Here is an 18,336-nt window from a genome sequence, read left to right on the forward strand (position 1 = left end):
ACTAAAAGAAATTTTAAAAGTGTTTCAGACTGAATGACAATAAAGACAGAATATACCACAATTTCTGGGATGCCACTAAAGTAGTATGTAGGCAGTAATTGATAGCAATAAATGCCTGTTTTCGAAAAGAAGTTTCAAATCAATTTTCTCAGCTTCCACTTCTAAAAATTAGAAAAAGAAGAACAAATTAAACCTAAAGTAAACAAAATCAATGCAATAATAAGGGTCAGAACAAAAAAAAAAAATCAATAAAATACAAAACAGAAAACCAGTAAGAAAACATAAAGAAACCAAAACCAAAAGTAAGTTTTTGGGGGAAAAGCAATGAAATTTCTAAAATTCTAGAAAAACAACTAAAGAAAAAAGGCAAAAGATAAAAATCCTTAATATCAGGAATAAGAGAGGCACTGTCATTACAGATTCTATAGATATAAAAGATATAATAAAAGATTCAATTGTGAGCAATTTTATGTCAATAAATTTGACAACTTCAATGAACTAGACAATTTCCTTTAAAGACACATACCACCACAACTAACTCAAGAAAAAATAGATAACTTTTTAAAAATCCTTTTGTTTATAAAGAAATTGAATTTGTAGTGCTCGCTTCGGCAGCACATATATTAAATTGGAATGATACAGAGAAGATTAGCATGGCCCCTGCACAAGGATGACACCCAAATTCGTGAAGCATTCCATATTAAAAAAAAGAAAAGAAAAGAAATTGAATTTGTAGTTTAAAATCTTCCTACAAATAAAACTGCATGTCCAGAAGTTTGGTAAAATCTATCACTGGTAAATTCCAGTCAGTGCAATAAGCCAAGGAAGAGGGAAAAAAAGCAGCCAGATTGTAAAGGAAGAATAAAAGCTGTCTTTATTCACAAAAAAACAAGTTCATGCAACCAAAAGTTCCTATTAATCTACAAAGATATTCTTAGAACTAATAAGAGAGTTTATTCAGTTTTTACAATACAAGATCAATATAAAAATTAATCATATTTCTATGTAGTAGCAATAGAAAATCAGAACTTGAAATTAAAAAACAAAACTATTACCAATAGCATAAAATTATCAAATACTTAGGAATATATGAGAAAAATACAAGACCTATACACTAAAAACTATAAAACATCACTGAAGGAATTACAGAAGATGGAAATAAATGGAGAGGCTGAACATGTACTTCAATCAGAAGACTCCATAGTGTGAAGACATCAATTCTTCCCAAACTGATCTATAAATACAGCACACTATCCAAATCTAAATTCTACTCATATGAAAATGCAAAGGACAAGAGAATAGCCAAAACAACTCTGAAAACAAAGGACTTGATTCACAACTCATTATAAAGTTAAAATAATCCAGAGAATGTGGTATCAGTGTAAAGACACTAAGGAGAAATCAGTATATCTGGATAAAGACCAGAAATATAGACAATTGATTTTTTTTAACCAAGGTGCCCAGACAATACAATGGATAAAAGATAGTTAATTCAGCAAATAGGGCTGAAACAATTAGACAGTCATATGCAAAAATAATAATAATAATAACCTATCCCATTCCTTGTGCCATATGCAAAAGCTAACTGACAAAATGAACCATAGACTTAAATTTTAAACCTGAAACTATATTGGGGCATCTGGGAGTCATTGGTTGAGCGTCTGACTCTTGGTTTTAGCTCAGGTCATGATCTCAGGGTCCTGAGATTGAGACCAGCATCCAGCGTCCTGCTCAATATGAGATCTGCTTGGGAATCTCTCTCTCCCACTCTGTCCCTCCCACTCGTGCTCTCTCTCTCTCCCTCTAAAATAAATAAATATTTTTAAAATGATAATAAATAAATAAAACATAAAACTATAACACTTACAGAAGAAACATAGGAGAAAATCTTTGTGACCTTGATTTAGATAAGAATTTCTTACCATGATCTGTAAAAGAAAATAATGATGAATTTGACCTCATCAAACTTAAGAATTTCTGCTCTTAAAGGAAAGCAGAGCCTAAAAAGAGGTTAAGAGGATAAAAAGATTAAATACAGACTAGGAGAAAATATTTGCAAATAATAACTCAATAATGAGAAAGCAAAAAACTCAATTTAAAAAAAAGAAAGAAAATGTTTGAACAAACATTTCATCAAAGAGTAGATGAGGAGGTAACACAGAGTAGCTGGAAAGTACATCTTAGAGTTGTACTTGCCTCTTAGAGTTAGCTGAAGTTGTAAAAGAAGTCACAGAGCCTGACAAGTCAAGTAGTACAAAGATTAATAATAATATAAAATTGGTGTATAAAATTCAAAGCTTAGGAAAAGAGAGGGAAGAGAAGTGATTTCTATAATTTCCATATTGCTCAAAGTAAGACACCAACAGATAGTATCTAAAGAAAAAGATGACTAAGGCTTTTATTACAGAAATCATTGGCATAGAGGTAGTTAATAGAACACACACAAATCTTCCTGAATACAAAAGTCAATACCCAATAAAAGACAACTAAAACATGGCATGTCAAACTGAGATTGAACATGTCATCCATATCAATAAATAGAAAGGGTTTACCTTAAAAGAAAAGTTTTATCAAGTTGACTAGCAAAGCAAAACCCAAATCTGTGCTCTAGAAAAGAAAGACAAGTAACAAAGACATTCAGAAAGGATAAAAGTTAAAGGATAAGAGAATTCATACTAGACATATCTGCTATCAAAGTAGAATTCTAGCCAAAACACAATAAACAGGATAAGAAAAATACCTTTTAATGCTAAAGGCTATAATTCATAATGAAAATAAAGTAGTTATTAATATCTATGCACCTGATACCACATCGAGTTTGCCAAGCAGATGTTATAGGAGAAGAAAGGAGAAATATGTAGACACATGCTAGAGACTATAGAATACAGATGAGCTATAGTCAGAGAAAAAAATCTTAATAGTAAATATCTATAGCAATAAAAATAAATAGGAAAAAATAAAACTAATGTTTTCACTGGGGAATTTAGCAATCTTGGATACTCAGATAATCCCCATCTACTTAAACTATTACAGAACATGGGGGTAAACATTACAATTTCCAAACTCTTTTTATAAAGCAAATTTTAATATAGATATCAATACCTGATAAATTCTGCCCTAAAAATAAAACTATAAATCAGTGTGACTTATAAATGCTAATAATAAAATCTAAATAAAATATGAGCAAACCATATATTAAGAAAATGTTGAAGCACCTGTGGGGCTCAGTTGGTTGACCAATGACCCCTGATTTTGGCTCAGGTCATGGTCTCAGCAGGGAGTCTGCTTGAGATTCTTTCTCTCCCTCTGCCCCTCTCCCCCTCCCCCACACTCACTCTCTCATACTCTCTCTCTCTCAAATAAATTAATTAATTTTAAAAAAGAAAGAAAGAAAATGCCATCGTGACCAAATGGGATTCACTCCAGGAAAGAAATCAGTATTAGCTTAATTATGTTAATATGTAATTCCATATGTAGATATCCATATCTATAAGAAAACAATCACGTCATTTCCACAGATGTTGTGCCAGTTTTCCTATCTCCGTGCTGTGCTGGGACCTTGCAAACTCTGCTCCTGCTTGACCCGCTCTTCCGCCTCAGGCTCTGCCAGTGCTGCAGGGAGAGTGCAAAGCTAAGGGATGGGAGGCAGAGGTTTGCTCCTTTCTATCTTCCCTCTCTTCCTGCCCATATCATCTCCATCTTGTTTCTTCACCTCACAGATAGTGCGGTTTTTCTAGCAGCAGCTTTTGAATTCAGTTTGCTCTTTTTCCAGACCTTGCTCATCCAGTCCACCAGGGCCCCCTTCCCAGAGGTGTGGGTCCTGCTTCTCAGAGTCCCTTCTCTGAGTTCAGGTGCTGGCACCAGCCAAGTAGTGGGCTCCTCAGAGGTCTGAATTCCATGAGATCTATCCTCTTCCCTGTGTTCTTCCAGCCCTAGGTGTGGTAGCTACTTCCTTCAGTTTCTGCTACCTCCCAGATGCCTTAGTAGTCCTTTTGTCTTTTCTATTAGTTAACAGTTATTTATGTTAAATTCTCTTTATTAAGAATTTCTCATGGCCACATGCAGAAAAATGAAACTGGACCATTTCCTAACACCATACACAAAAATAGACTCAAAATAGATGAAGGACCTTAATGTGAGACAGGAATCCATCAAAATCCTAGAGAAGAACACAAGCAGAAACCTCTTTGACCTTGGCTGCAGCAACTTCTTGCTATAGACCTCTCCAAAGGCAAGGGAAACAAAGGCAAAAATGAACTATTGGGACCTCATCAAGATAAAAAGCTTTTGCACAACAAAGGAAACAGTCAACAAAACCAGAGACAACCAACAGAATGAGAGAAGTATTTGCAAATGATATATCAGATAAAGGGCCAGTCTCTAAAATCAAAAGGAATGTATCAAATTCAATACCCAAAGAACAAATAATCCAATCAAGAAATGGGCAGAAGACATGAACAGACATTTCCCCAAAGAAGACATACAAATGGCCAACAAACACATAATACTTAATATCGCTTGGCATCAGGGAAATCCAAATCAAAACCACAGAGAGATACTACCTCACGCCAGTCAGAATAGCTAAAATTAACAAGTCATAAATGACAGATGTTAGCGAGGATGTGGAGAAAAGGGAACCCTCTTACTCTGTTGGTGGGAATGCAAGCTGGTGCAGCCACTCTGGAAAACAGTATGGAGATTCCTCAAAAAGTTGAAAATAGAGCTACCCTACGACCCAGCAATCACATTACTGGATGTTAACCCCAAAGATACAAATATAGTGATCCAAAGGGGCACGTGCAACCAAATGTTTATAGGAGCAATGTCCACAATAGCCAAACTATGGAAGAAGCCCAGATGTCCATCGACAGATGAATGATAAAGAAGATGTGGTACATATGTGCAATGGAATACTATGCAGCCATCAAAAGAAATGAAATCTTGCCATTTGCAACAATGTGGATGAAACTAGAGGCTGTTATGCTAAGCAAAATAAGTCAGTCGGAAAAAGACGAGTATCATATGATCTCACTCATATGTGTAATTTAAGAAAAAAAAGAGGATCATAGGGAAAGAGAGGAACAAATAAAACATGGCAAAATCAGAGAGGGAGACAAACCATAAGAGACCCTTAATAGGAAACAAACGGAGGGCTGCTTGAAGGGAAGGAGGTAGAGGGATAGAGTAACTAGGTGATGTACATTGGGGAAGGTATGTGTTTTAATGAGCACTGGGTACTATATAAGACTAATAAATCATTGACCTCTACTTCTGAAACCAATAATATACTATATGTTTATTAATTGAATTTAAATTAAAAATATATAAAAATAACAGGCATGGTTTCTGTGTCCATTTGCCAAAATCTGACACCCATTTCTGATTTTAGAAAGTATTTTTTAAAAAGAGAATTTTCAATTAAGGAAGAATTGAAGGACATCTGATTTCCTATACATGCAGCTCCACCCCAGAGCCAGTATATTACTGAATGGGGACTAGAATTTCCTCCACTGCCCCTTGTGTTGGAAGTGGTAGACAAAGCAACTAGACAAAAGTCTAGATGCCGGATCCTGATGTGAACCAATCTCAAGAACATGGGGGAAAGAGCGAGAAGTATAATAGTAAATACAGTATCTACCTTATATATAAGAAATAGATGGAAATACAGGGATAAATGTATCTTCTCAAAGCTACAAAATGAAATACTGAAAAAATGAACCAACAACTCATTTTTTAAATGTGTTAAATAAAGAAGGAAGGAGAAATGAAGTAGAGAGGATAAATGGAAACTAGATTTCTCAGAATATACCCAGCTACAGTTTTGACTACGGGAACATGTTTATGTTATATATGGGAACATATATATATATATACTTTTTCTTTTTTAGTGAAAATGAAAGCAATTCCTGAAACAAATAAACCTAATTATCTAGCTGGTTGCTTTTGGTGACATGAGAACATTATATGACTGTTAAGTGTTGCTGGTTCCAAACATGCTTCCTCTGCTGCAATCCACATCAGCAAAAGGATCCCCCGAGCCATACCCTTCTTGCCACTCATCTCAATTCCAAACTGAAGTCTCACAAGGGTGCATCCGATTGGCAGACCAAACAGCCCATCTGGAATCCTAAATACAATGGTAACTGAGAAATACGGTTTTCAGCTTTCTATAGTCTCCACATAGGACTGAGTGCTAGCTGGAGATTGGAAAAGGAATTAAACAAATCAATCCATACTATTATCTTGTAAACTTGGGCCCTTCACATGTCGTTGATTAGCCTCTTGAAGACTTGGTTTGGTAGCAACGTAGGAATTTTTTAAGAAGACACATTCTAGAAATCCATTACAAAATTATACCTAGTAGCTAAAAGTTGTGTCTTAGGTCTCTTACACGTTCAGAGTCTGTGAGGGAAAAGACTAGTTGTAAAATACCCACTGTGCCCCAGACAGCAGGGTCACGTAGTCATTTGGGCAATCCCGCCATGACTGCAGCCCGTGCTCAGACGGCTCTCATTTGGAAGGGGAGTACATAATTTGTTGCTCTCTCAATTATCTTAACAGGATGATAGTTTTATTATTATTAATACCACCCAAATTCCATTCTTATAAATTCCCCTAGGAATACCCTTTAAAATTTGTCTGGATGACAAAGGGAAAGAAAAGCTAAGCTTCTATAAATAAAAACATCCAATATCTCTAGACCCAGCTATGGATCAGCCCCAAATCACCCACAGTAGTTTTAGCTATCAGAGAGCCAATCCCAGCTGTGATGCCCATTCAAAAATAGTTGTTGGCCAATGAATTTCTTATTAGCTCAATTTCCTGACCCAAGTTCTGTCATTATATTATGTGTGTGAGTAAATGCCCTGAGTATATGCACATCACACACACACACACACACACTCACACACATATACACAGTATTTTTCACAGTATTGCGAATACACAATAATCTGAATAATCTCTGATTTTACTTGCTGGCTGTGTACCCTCAGACAAGCTTTTCAACCTCTCTGTGCCATAGTCTCCTCATCTATAAAATGAAGGTAACAATTGTTCCTAATATTTATTATGAGAATTAAATGAGTTGGTAAAAATAAAATGCTCTGAAGGCTGTCTGACACATAGGAAGTACTATATCATGGCTAATTATTGTCCTTGTCATTATGCTTATTACCACTGTTACTCTTTCTTAGCAGGCATCAAAGATAACAGACTCTAAATATGTTCAGTATTCATGGACCACAAATACTGGCAGAATTTCTGAATGCTGAGGTAATATTTCCCCTTTGAAGAAAAAAAGGAAAATGGTGCCTATCTAGCAAAAAATACCACACTGGAATTTCTTATTAATGCACAAAGGAGAAAAAGAAAGAAAATAATTTTCCATAGCACAGAGCTGCAAACTGAAAAGACAGGTCAACACAGGCCTGCTTGCCTTGGCTATGGTGATGACCTGTTGTTCCCTGAGAGTGGACTCTAGGTGCCTATTTCACCCAACATTGCTCTTTGGAATGGAAACATGGAAACGTGGCAATTAAAAGTATATCTGACTGGGGCGCTGGGTGGGTGAGTCGGTTAAGTGGACGGCTCTTGATTTTGGCTCAGGTCATGATCTCAGGGTTGTGAGATCAGCCCAGAGTCAGACTCCATACTCAGTGGGAAGTCTGCTTGAGATTCTCTCTCCCGCCTCCTCTACTCCTCCCCTCAATTCCCTCAACTCTCTCTCTCTCAAATAAAAAAATAAATAAAATATTTTACTATATATATTAATTAATTATTTATATTTATATTCATTTATGTCCCACTGACTAAATAAAGATGGTATTTTCCCCAGCTGTGATCACTCAGCCCAGGCTCCTCTCTACCCCACCAGCTAGATCTAGACATCATTCATTGCTCAGAAGTAACAGACCCTGGTCCTCTGACAGGTCACAGAGGCCGGACCATCCAACCAGCCAACTCAGAAGCAAAGGAGTCGCTACCTTAAGCACATTAATGAAATCAATTAAAATTAGAATGTGAGAGGAAGGCCTCCTGTGTTGGGACTCTCTTAAATCCTGATACCTCAAAATGTAGGAACTGCAGTAAGTGAAAAGAAATGGAAAAAGATAGTCAATTATCAAATCTCTCTGGTAAATGGGGCAAGGTGAGGGTGGGAGAGGGATCAGAGTAGGAGTCATATGGTTTCTACAGGGTGGCATCTACATCCACTTGGCAATGGGACACTCCTTCCCTGTGGTTATTTCTAAAATTAAAAATAGAATTAAAAGGCCAAGACCTAGAAATAAATGCAAAGGATTTAAAAATCACAGGCAAAGCTCAGAAGACCTATTTAGTCACATTTAGACTTGTAGGTGAGGAAGTCTTTTCCAATAAATACCTCAGTCTCTTTAGAATTTTGCATCTTTGAATAAGGAGACAGAAAACTCTGGATAAAGTAAAACTTCTTTCAAATACTCGATTTTTCCAGACTACAGTAAGGAAATGGAATCAGTAATATTAAGCTCAGCTTTTTTGCTCTCCAACAACTATCACAGGCGAGAATTTCCAGCAAAAGTAACTAGATTATTTTTACCACCTGTACATATCATTTTTTCCAGCTTGTGGTACATGGTTGGAAGGTTCCCAACAAAATAAAACTGTTTTCTGAGTAATGGTATTTAAAGATCTTTGGGTAAGGGCGCCTGAGTAGCTCAGTGAGTTAAAGCCTCTGCCTTCAGCTCAGGTCATGATCCCAGGGTCCTGGGATCAAGCCCCGCATCGGGCTCTCTGCTCAGCAGGGAGCCTGCTTCTCCCTCTCTCTCTGGCTACTTGTGATCTCTGTCTGTCAAATAAATAAATTTTTTAAATCTTTATTAAAAATAAATAAATAAATAAAATAAAGATCTTTGGGTATAGAAGGGGCACGTGCACCCGAATGTTTATAGCAGCAATGTTCACAATAGCCAAACTATGGAAAGAACCTAGATGTCCATCAACAGATGAATGGATAAAGAAGATGTGGTATATATATACAATGGAATACTATGCAGCCATCGAAAGAAATGAAATCTTGCCATTTGCAATGACATGGATGGATCTAGAGGATATTAGGCTGAGTGAAATCAATCAGAGAAAGACAGTTATCATGAGGAATTATGAGGAATTTGAGATGCAGAGCAAGGAGCTGTGGGGGGTAGGGAAGGAAAAAATGAAACAAGATGGGATAGGGAGGGAGACAAACCATAAGAGACTCTTAATCTCACAAAACAAACTGAGGGTTGCTGGAGGATGAGGGGTATGGAGAGGGTGGTTGGGTTATGGACATTGGGGAGGGTATGTGCTATGGTGAGTCCTGTGAAATGTGTAATCTTGATGATTCACAGACCTGTACCCTTGGGACAAATAGTACATTATGTGTTACATTAACATTATATGTTAATTAAAAAAATAAATAAATTTTTTAAAAGATCTTTGGGTATAAAACATATCAAGCTACCCTTAGTAAAGGAAATAATGCCTAGAAAATGTATATAAAAGAAATAGGGATTGGAATAAAAGAAATGGGAAGTTAGAGGGCCTATACTCTTTTTCATGAAATATGGAATATGCTTACATATTTTCATGAAATATGCTTACTTGAAGAGTCAATAAAAGTCAAATTTTTTAAAAGAATTGTTTATTTATTTGAGGGAGTGTGCAAGTGTTGAGGGGGAAGCATAGGCAGAGGGAGAGGGAAACTCAAGGACACCCCACACTGAACACAGAGCCTGATGTGGGGATTGATCTCAAGATCCTGAGATCACGATCTGAACCAAAACCAAGAGTCAGACGCTTAAGCGACTGGACCACCCAGGCACCCCAGAGTCAACTTTTAATATGTGTCTTTGGGATCCCCCAAGTATAGGATTGTTTTATATGCTTGCTTTGTACAGTTCTTTTTTTTTTAAGATTTTATTTATTTATTTGACAGAAAGAGATCACAAGTAGACAAAGAGAGAGGGAAGCAGGCTCCCTACCGAGCAGAGAGCCCGATGCGGGACTCGATCCCAGGACCCCAAGATCATGACCTGAGCGGAAGGCAGCGGCTTAACCCACTGAGCCACCCAGGCCCTGTACAGTTCTCTTTGTTGTTGATATATCCCATACACTTATTCTTTTTTTTTTTTAAGATTTTATGTATTTATTTGACAGAGAAATCACAAGTAGATGGAGAGGCAGGCAGAGAGAGAGAGGGAAGCAGGCTCCCTGCTGAGCAGAGAGCCCAATGCGGGACTCAATCCCAGGACCCTGAGATCATGACCTGAGCCGAAGGCAGCGGCTTAACCCACTGAGCCACCCAGGCGCCCCGATCCTATACACTTATTCTTATAGCAGACATATATCGCCTTATTTGTATCATCTGTCATTTCCTGTGTTGTGTGTAGAGGGACTGAGACCCTGCATATGTAGCTTCTATCTACAGCAAAAAGGGAAACATAAAAAAAAAAAGAAAGAAACCTCTTTGTAGGGAAAAAAAGGACTCACCGCTCTTTATTAATTATAGGACATCTATTAACTATAAGACATTTTTATTAACTATAAGACAACTATCTCTAAAGTTGATAATTTTTGTTGAACAAGCATTAATATGGTTATAGAGATATGTAATGCAAAATTGCATAGAAAGTAAGAATGTAAACAGATGAAGAAAAGTCAGCATTTCTCCTTAGGCTTTTCAGAAATCACACAAAAGCAAGAAGTTGAAGCAATAAACACAACTGAAAACCCCATCCTTGAAACAGTAGGGAAAATGCCAAAGTTATGAAGCACAAAGTCGGAAGGTCTTCTGGAAGCACTTAAGGTCAAACGCAGGACAACACAAAAAGAAATGCACTCTGCAGATGCAAATCTTTAAAAATAAAAATCTGCAGAAGCAGAGTTCTCCTGGGTAATGGACCCAAACTGAGGTACAAGCTCCATTACTGATTGTTTCCATGGGGCTGGGTGCAGGCCTGGTGAAAGGAGCAGCAGCCCCCCAACCCGGGACCTGGTTTGGACCCTGGGAGGCTGAACTCACACAACTGAGCCATAATTGCAGGAAGCAAACCATCCACAAGGCAAGGCAGAGGATAAGCATGAAAATGAAACATGAATAACTATTTAGCTTCCCTTCTTTTTGGGCTGAGAAGAAGGAAAGGAGTGATAGCCAAAAAATAAAAACCTTGTTCTCAGAGAGAGATGAGAAAGAGAGCTACCAATAGTGCAACAGAAAAGGAAGCAAAGGACATGGTTCGCAGAAACAAAAATGCAAACGCTTCCAAATATGTAAGAAAAGTTTCAATCTCTTAAAAGGAATGTAAAGTATAGCTACAGGGTTATTTCTCACTTACAAGACTGGCAAAATTCAAAAACTGGCAGCAAACAGTGCAATCAACAGTGTGGGAACACAGACAGCCTTACATTGCAGGGGTGATTGAGAGCAAGCCAGCAATCGCTACCAACATGGGCAATCCTTTGACCCAATAACACCACTTCTAGGAAGTGAGAAATAGCATTTTTTTAAACATCAAAAGAGTGGAAACCATCTAAATATTCATAATAGGGGACTGAATAAACTATGATGCAATCAAATAGTGGACTATTATTCAAGTTTTTAAAAGAATGAAGCAGATCCAAGACATACAAATGGCTATCAGACACATGAAAAAATGTTCATCATCATTAGCCCTCAGGGAGATTCAAATTAAATCCACATTGAGATATCACCTTACACCAGTTAGATCCATACATACCAAATGGAAGGCTCTCCAAGATACAGTATCAAGTTAAAAAAAAAAAAATCCAGAAAAGTATTTTACTACCACTTGCATATGAAAATAATAAATAAGGGTGTGCCTGGGTGGCTCAGTGGGTTAAGCCTCTGTCTTCAGCTTAGGTCATGATCTCAGGGTCCTGCAGTCAAGCCCCATATCGGGATCTCTGCTCAGTGGGGAGCCTGCTTCTCCCTCTCTTTCTGCCTGTCTCTGTGCCTACTTGTGATCTCTCTCTGTCAAATAAGTAAATAAAATCTTAAAAAAAAAAAAAAAAAAAGAGGGGCGCCAGGGTGGCTCAGTGGGTTAAGCCGCTGCCTTTGGCTCAGGTCATGATCTCAGGGTCCTGGGATCGAGCCCCGCATCGGGCTCTCTGCTCAGCAGGGAGCCTGCTTCCCTTCCTCTCTCTCCCTGCCTGCCTCTCTGCTTACTTGTGATCTCTCTGTGTCAAATAAATAAATAAAATCTTTAAAAAAAAAAAAAAAGAAAAGAAAACATAAATAGGGGCACCTGGGTGGCTCAGTGGGTTAAAGCCTCTGCCTTCAGCTCAGGTCATGATCCCAGGGTCCTGGGATCAAGCCCCACATCAGGCCTCTCTGCTCGGCGGGAAGCCTGCTTCCCCTCCTCTCTCTCTCTGCCTGCCTCTCTGCCTACTTGTGATCTGTCTGTCAAATAAATAAATAAGTAAATAACCTTTTAAAAAACATAAATAGGGACGCCTGGGTGGCGCAGTTGGTTAAACGACTGCCTCCGGCTCAGGGCGTGATCCTGGAGTCCCGGGATCGAGTCCCACATCAGGCTCCCAGCTCCATGGGGAGTCTGCTTCGCTCTCTGACCTTCTCCTCGCTCATTCTCTCTCTCACTGTCTCTCTCAAATAAATAAAATAAAATCTTAAAAAAAAAAAATTTAAAAAACATAAATAAATACAAAAATGCAAACATATATACATACATAATTGCTTATGTGTGTAAAGAATAACTTCGGAGGTTGGCAGCAACTGACTCCATGTAGCAAGAGGAAAATAGGTGGCACAAAGACTAAAACAGGAGTCCCCCAAACTATTAAAAATTGTGGGGGTGGGGTGTGCAAACACGGGTATGCACGTGCATATGAATAAAAGAAACACTGAAAATTCCCACAAAGCACTCACTGCAGTTCTCTCTGTATTACAAGATTAGAAGTGATTTTTTTTTTTTAGGGTCACCTGGGTGACTCAGTCGCCTTTGGCATAGGTCGAAATCCCAGGGTCCTGGGATCAAGGCCATGTCAGGCTCCTTGCTCAGCAGGGAACGTGCTTCTCCCCTGCCTGCCACTTGCCCTGCTTATGCTTACTCTCTCCCTCCCTCTGTCAAATAAATAAATAAAATCTTTTAAAATAATAATAATAACTTTTTTAAGTAGGCTCCACACCCAACATGGAGCTTGGACTCACAACCTTGAGACCAAGAGTCACAGCCCTCCCCCCCACCAACTGAGCCAGCCAGGTGCATGCCCTGAGGTGATTTTTTTTATGCCACAGTGGCATAAAGTGCCACAACAGGATTTGTTTTCCTCCTAAAATTCTCAATTACCCCCACCAAACAAAAATACCTGGTCAGTTTACTCAGTGAAAACCCATCTTTTGCTTGTGTGGCTCTCTTGGTGGTCCAGACCAGTCCCTGGAATCCCCAGCTGTCCATGCTCAGGGAAGCCAGGCAGACCAGCAGCCCCATGGCCCCTGGGCTCCACAAGACCCTGCAGGCCAAAGTATTTGGGGGCAGAGTTCCACTTATTGTTTCCCTCAGGTAAAGGTCTCCCCCAAATGGTACTGCTATAGGAATTAAAGTCTTGGAGCTATTTTGGTTGCATTTCTGGCCTTAAGAGACAGGTTTCCTGTTAATACTGTTTTGACTGAGATTGTTTGGGTCTCTCCAGCAGGAGACCAGATTTAGATCAAACGCACAGGATTCTCCTGCTGAAACAAGAAGAGGCTGCAACACCCAGGGAAATCAAAGTTCCCGTTTTCATAGGGTGGGAAACGGGATTGGGACAGTTTCTCTTCTGTCCTGAGAGGCCTCAGTGAAGAAAGGCCCGCCTGCCCGGAGCCACAGAAAGCCAAGGCTACTGTCCCAGCACCTTAGAGGTCAAAGCATCCTGGCTCCCCCCTTCAAGGAAAGGCAAGTCCCCTCTTTGAGGCCCTGGGCCAAAGTCAGGAGGCCTACACACCTATAGTCCAAGTACCAGCCCTGGCAGGGTCCCTGCATGGAGACTCCCCAAGGGCTTTGTAGGGCCTGCCACTGGCAAGCAGCTATGTAACCAGACAGCCAGGAAATCTGGGAATATGGAATAAAAGAAAACATGATCCAGACTCTGTCCTAGTCCCTCTCAGACTTGACCAACCTAGCAGATGCCCCTAGGCACTGATACGGGGCCTGAGCATCCCAAGGTCTGAGCTCTTCATTCTCAAAAAGAAAAAAGAGGGTGCCCCCCAGAGCAGAATGCACTGAGCAGGCCTATCTGCCCAGCCTGAGTGGGGAGAGAAGGACCCCACATGTGCACACACCTCTGCAAAATGGCTCTCAGGCTACTACATCCTGGGCTAACCCAGGTCCCTAAGGCAGGCAGGACAGTACCAAGTTGGTAGCCAGAGACCCTGAGTGCTTCAGTGGGACCTACTCTTTATTCCATAAAGAGTAGTATTTGGACTCCATGCTCCCTTTGCCAGGACTGGGAGAGTGGCAGCAGAGTCTGAATTTTCACCAAAAAAAATTTTTTTTTACAGAGCAGGTCCTGATTAACAGTGAAACCTTCGAAATGGGCTGGAAGTAGGCTATAACCAACTGACATTTTGTTTTTAAAAGAATCAGGCCGATTTGTTTCCAAGTCCCTTCCCTTTGAATCTTTGTTTGCATGTGGACCTGAGAACCAGCATCTACAGCCTCTTTCCTAATGAAATCTTAAATCATCCAGGTGACTCAGGGACTGTAGCCCATACCGCCCAGCCTGGGCCTCTCAAAAAAGCACGCAACTCTTTAACCTGGAGTCTGAAAGTTGCCATCCACCAGCAGTAAACAAACAGCAGTCAAAGGACTAAAATACAGTGAGTGCTCTTTTTTTTTTTTCTGAGACCAGGGGAACCTGGCCAACATGCCTTCTCTTCCCATTGTAGATGACAAACTACGAAGAAAAGTCTTGGCGTTTGGCAAAAGTTCCCCTTCCATTGTAAAGCTAATAAAAGAAAACATGTGTTCAAACACGTCAGCCTTTTGCTAACAACCCTGCATCACTGGGCTCCGAATGTCAGAGAAATATCCATGCTTTAGTTAAGCAAGGAGACAAAAATAATGTGGCAGGGTAAAAAGAATTCAGATTTCAGGAGACTGGTTCCACAACAAATATGTAGGTGAAAATGCCTTTTTACCTGATCTAACTAAGGTCTGAACTCTTTTTATAAGTGCTCCCCCCCCAACATGAAGCTCCATGTTCCTGGGGATGTTGACTCCACCTCCAGGACAAGGGTGGGCCAGATAGTCTGAAGCCCCCCAGTTGACTCCATTTCTTGTACCCGCCATTAGCTTTCAGGGTTAGTTCAGCCATGTGACCTGAGCAGCCCAAGCAGTGTATGTCTCACTGAGAATATTGGACCAAGAGTCTCCACCCTTCCTCTGAAATCAGAATATGGAGAGGTAAAGCCTGGAACATTTGCCACCAGGAGGAAAACAGTATAAGAATTAAGCCCACAGGAATGCAGACTAGTGCAGCCACTCTGGAAAAAGGTATGGAAGTTCCTCAAAAAGTTAAAAATATTTTTAACAGGAGGAACTTTGAGTGTGCTCATCTAGAACAATTACCAAATAGCAAATGAAGAACTCACGGTGCAGGACATCATGTACAGAATGCTGCCGTTTTTGTAAAAAGGAGGAAATAGGGGTGCATATTGGTTCAAAAATGGACCTGTAAGAATGGCATGGTCCCTCTAGTACAGACACTTGATGATTGCCCATTTTGTGTGGAGGGACATATTATTGTATACATCTTACACCTCTTGAATTATAAACTAGATAGAAGATTTCTACTCGAAAAATAAATAAAACCAAATAAGGGCATAATATGGCTACCAATGGGAAAAAAAAAAGTTAAAAAGAGAACTACCCTATCATTCAGCAATCACACACTACTGGGTATTTACCCCAAGAATACAAAAATACTGATTCAAAGGAATACATGCACCCCAATGTTTATAGCAGCATATTTACAATAGCCAAGACATGGAAGCAGTCCAAGTGTCCACAGATGGATGGACTGATAAAGTGGTATATAGAATATAAAGTGGAATATTACTCAGCCATAAAAAAGAATGAAATCTTGCCGTTTGCAATGACATGGATGGAGCTAGAGAATATGATGCTAAGAAAAATAAGTCAATCAGAGAAAGACAAACACCATATGATTTCACTCATTTGTGGAATTTAAGAAACAAAACAAGCAAGCAAAGGCAAAAAAAGAGAGAGAGAGAAACCAAGAAACAGACCCTAAACTATAAAGAACACACTGATAGTTAGCAGAGCAGGGGTGGGTGGGGGAATGGGTGAAATAGGTGATGGGAATTAGGGAGTATACTTGTGAGCCCCAGATTATTATGGAATTGTTGAATCACTATATTGTTCACCAAAAAGTAATATAACATTGTATATTAACTAACTGGAATTAAAATAAAAACTTTAAAAAAAAGAATTAAGCCCCCAGTTGGTGAGTATCTAAAAATGGTGCAATAGCTATGGAAAAGTCTGGTGGTTCTTCAAAAAATTATAAATCATACAATTACCATATGACCCAGCACCTCCACCTCTGAGTATAAGTCCAAAAGAAATGAAAGTGGGGACTCAAACAGATATTCGGTTACCCATGTTCAGAGCAGCACTACTCATAATTGCCAAAGGGTGGAGTCAATCTAAGCACCCATCAGCAATGAACAGATAAATAAAAATGTACATCCAATGGAATATTATTCAGCCTTAAGAAGGAAGAAAATTCTGACCCATGATCCAATACGGATGAACCTTGAAGACATAATGGCCATGAAAAAAGTCAGTCACAGAAAAGCTAATACTGTTTGGTTCCACTTATAAAGTTCAATTCATAGAGCCAGAAAGTGGAATGGTGACTGCCAAGGTTGGGGGGAGGGAGAAATGGGCAGCCTATGTTTAATGGGGACAGTTTAACGTTCAGTTTTGAACAACAAGAAGCGTTCTGGAGCTGGACAGTGATGATGGGCACACAGCAATACGATATACTTCATGCCACCAAACTGTACATTTAAAAAGAGTTAAGATGGTGAATTTTATGTTATGGGTCTTTTAACAAATTTTTTTAATTAAAAGCTAAAAGAAAAAAATAGTACTTAATCCTACATACAGATGACAGTCAAACGAGAGACCAGCACAGAAACAGACCTGGAGTCTCTGGATTAAACTGACCATGAAGCTGATCATCTCGTGAATTTCCATGATGTTTAAGATTTTTGGGGGAGGGGGCAAGGGAAAGAGTGGCTTTTATGTCAGTGTAAGGTCTCTGCAGGCCCCTGGCCAAACAAAAGGGATGCCAAGGCAGCCTTGGAGTAGCTTAGCTAAACTTCCAACAGCCCCTTTATCATAACCAACTATCCTTACACCCTTCTCACTTCCTCATCCCGGCACATGCACTCTATGGCATTCAAACACTGGCCTCCACCTTCCAGCCTCAACTTGATGATGTAATAGATCAGTTAATAACTTCCGTACACACCTCAGCTCTGTTTGGCAGCCAGTCCCCTCTCCTTCTCCCTAAAGTGGATCCGCTCTCAATGTCCCAGGCACTCCCTCCCCCTCGTGCCTTCCTGCCCATGTGTTCAAGTCATCTCTCTCCCTCCCTTTCTCTCACACCCCACTCCTGTTTCCAGCTCCTTTCCCACAATATATGAACATACCCATCTTCCCATGTTTCCCATGGTTAAATAAACAAGCTTCTTGACCTGCCATTCCCTTCTAGCTGCCACCTTATCACTCGCCTTCCCTTCACAGTCAAGCAGCTCAAAATAATTTGTCTGTGTTCCCCGTCTCTACCTCCCAGAATTTCCAGGCGGCAAGTCAGGGTTCCCCAACCATTCCAGTGGTTTTAACAGTCTGTTAAAAATGCCACTCCTTCCTTCATTGTTAAAATCTGATGGATCTGTTTGTGTAGTCATTCTCTTACCTGAATTCCCTGTCCCATTTGTTATGTTTTCCTTGGTATATCCGGTTCCTCAGCTTCTGGGACCATATCCTTTATAAGCTGTCCTACCTCTCTGACATTCCTCCCAAACCCCTTTGTGAGATCCACTTTCTCTGAGTCTTCCTCAGAGGCTGGGGTGCTCTACAGTCCTGGCCCAGGGCCCTCTTCTCCTTTCATCCCCATAGCCAACCCAGTGACTTCATCCAATCCCATGTGCGCAGGAAAGGGTTGACTCAGGAGATCTGGGATCCTCAAACCCTGCAACTTCCAAAGAAAGGTCTGACCTTGCCTGCCTCCCAGAAGATAATCTCCATGCCCTTCGAATATCCTACT

At 39.8% G+C, this 18,336-nt stretch overlaps 1 non-coding gene across 1 annotated transcript; it reads left to right on the forward strand.

Annotated features, from left to right (window-relative positions):
• Positions 1–599: 599 nt before the first annotated feature.
• On the forward strand, positions 600–705 carry LOC122901492. Its single transcript, XR_006383509.1, has one exon. It is a non-coding gene; the product is annotated as a U6 spliceosomal RNA (small nuclear RNA).
• Positions 706–18,336: the final 17,631 nt, after the last annotated feature.

This window comes from Neovison vison, chromosome 2, assembly GCF_020171115.1.
Source record: "Neovison vison isolate M4711 chromosome 2, ASM_NN_V1, whole genome shotgun sequence".
Lineage (NCBI taxonomy): Eukaryota > Metazoa > Chordata > Mammalia > Carnivora > Mustelidae > Neogale > Neogale vison.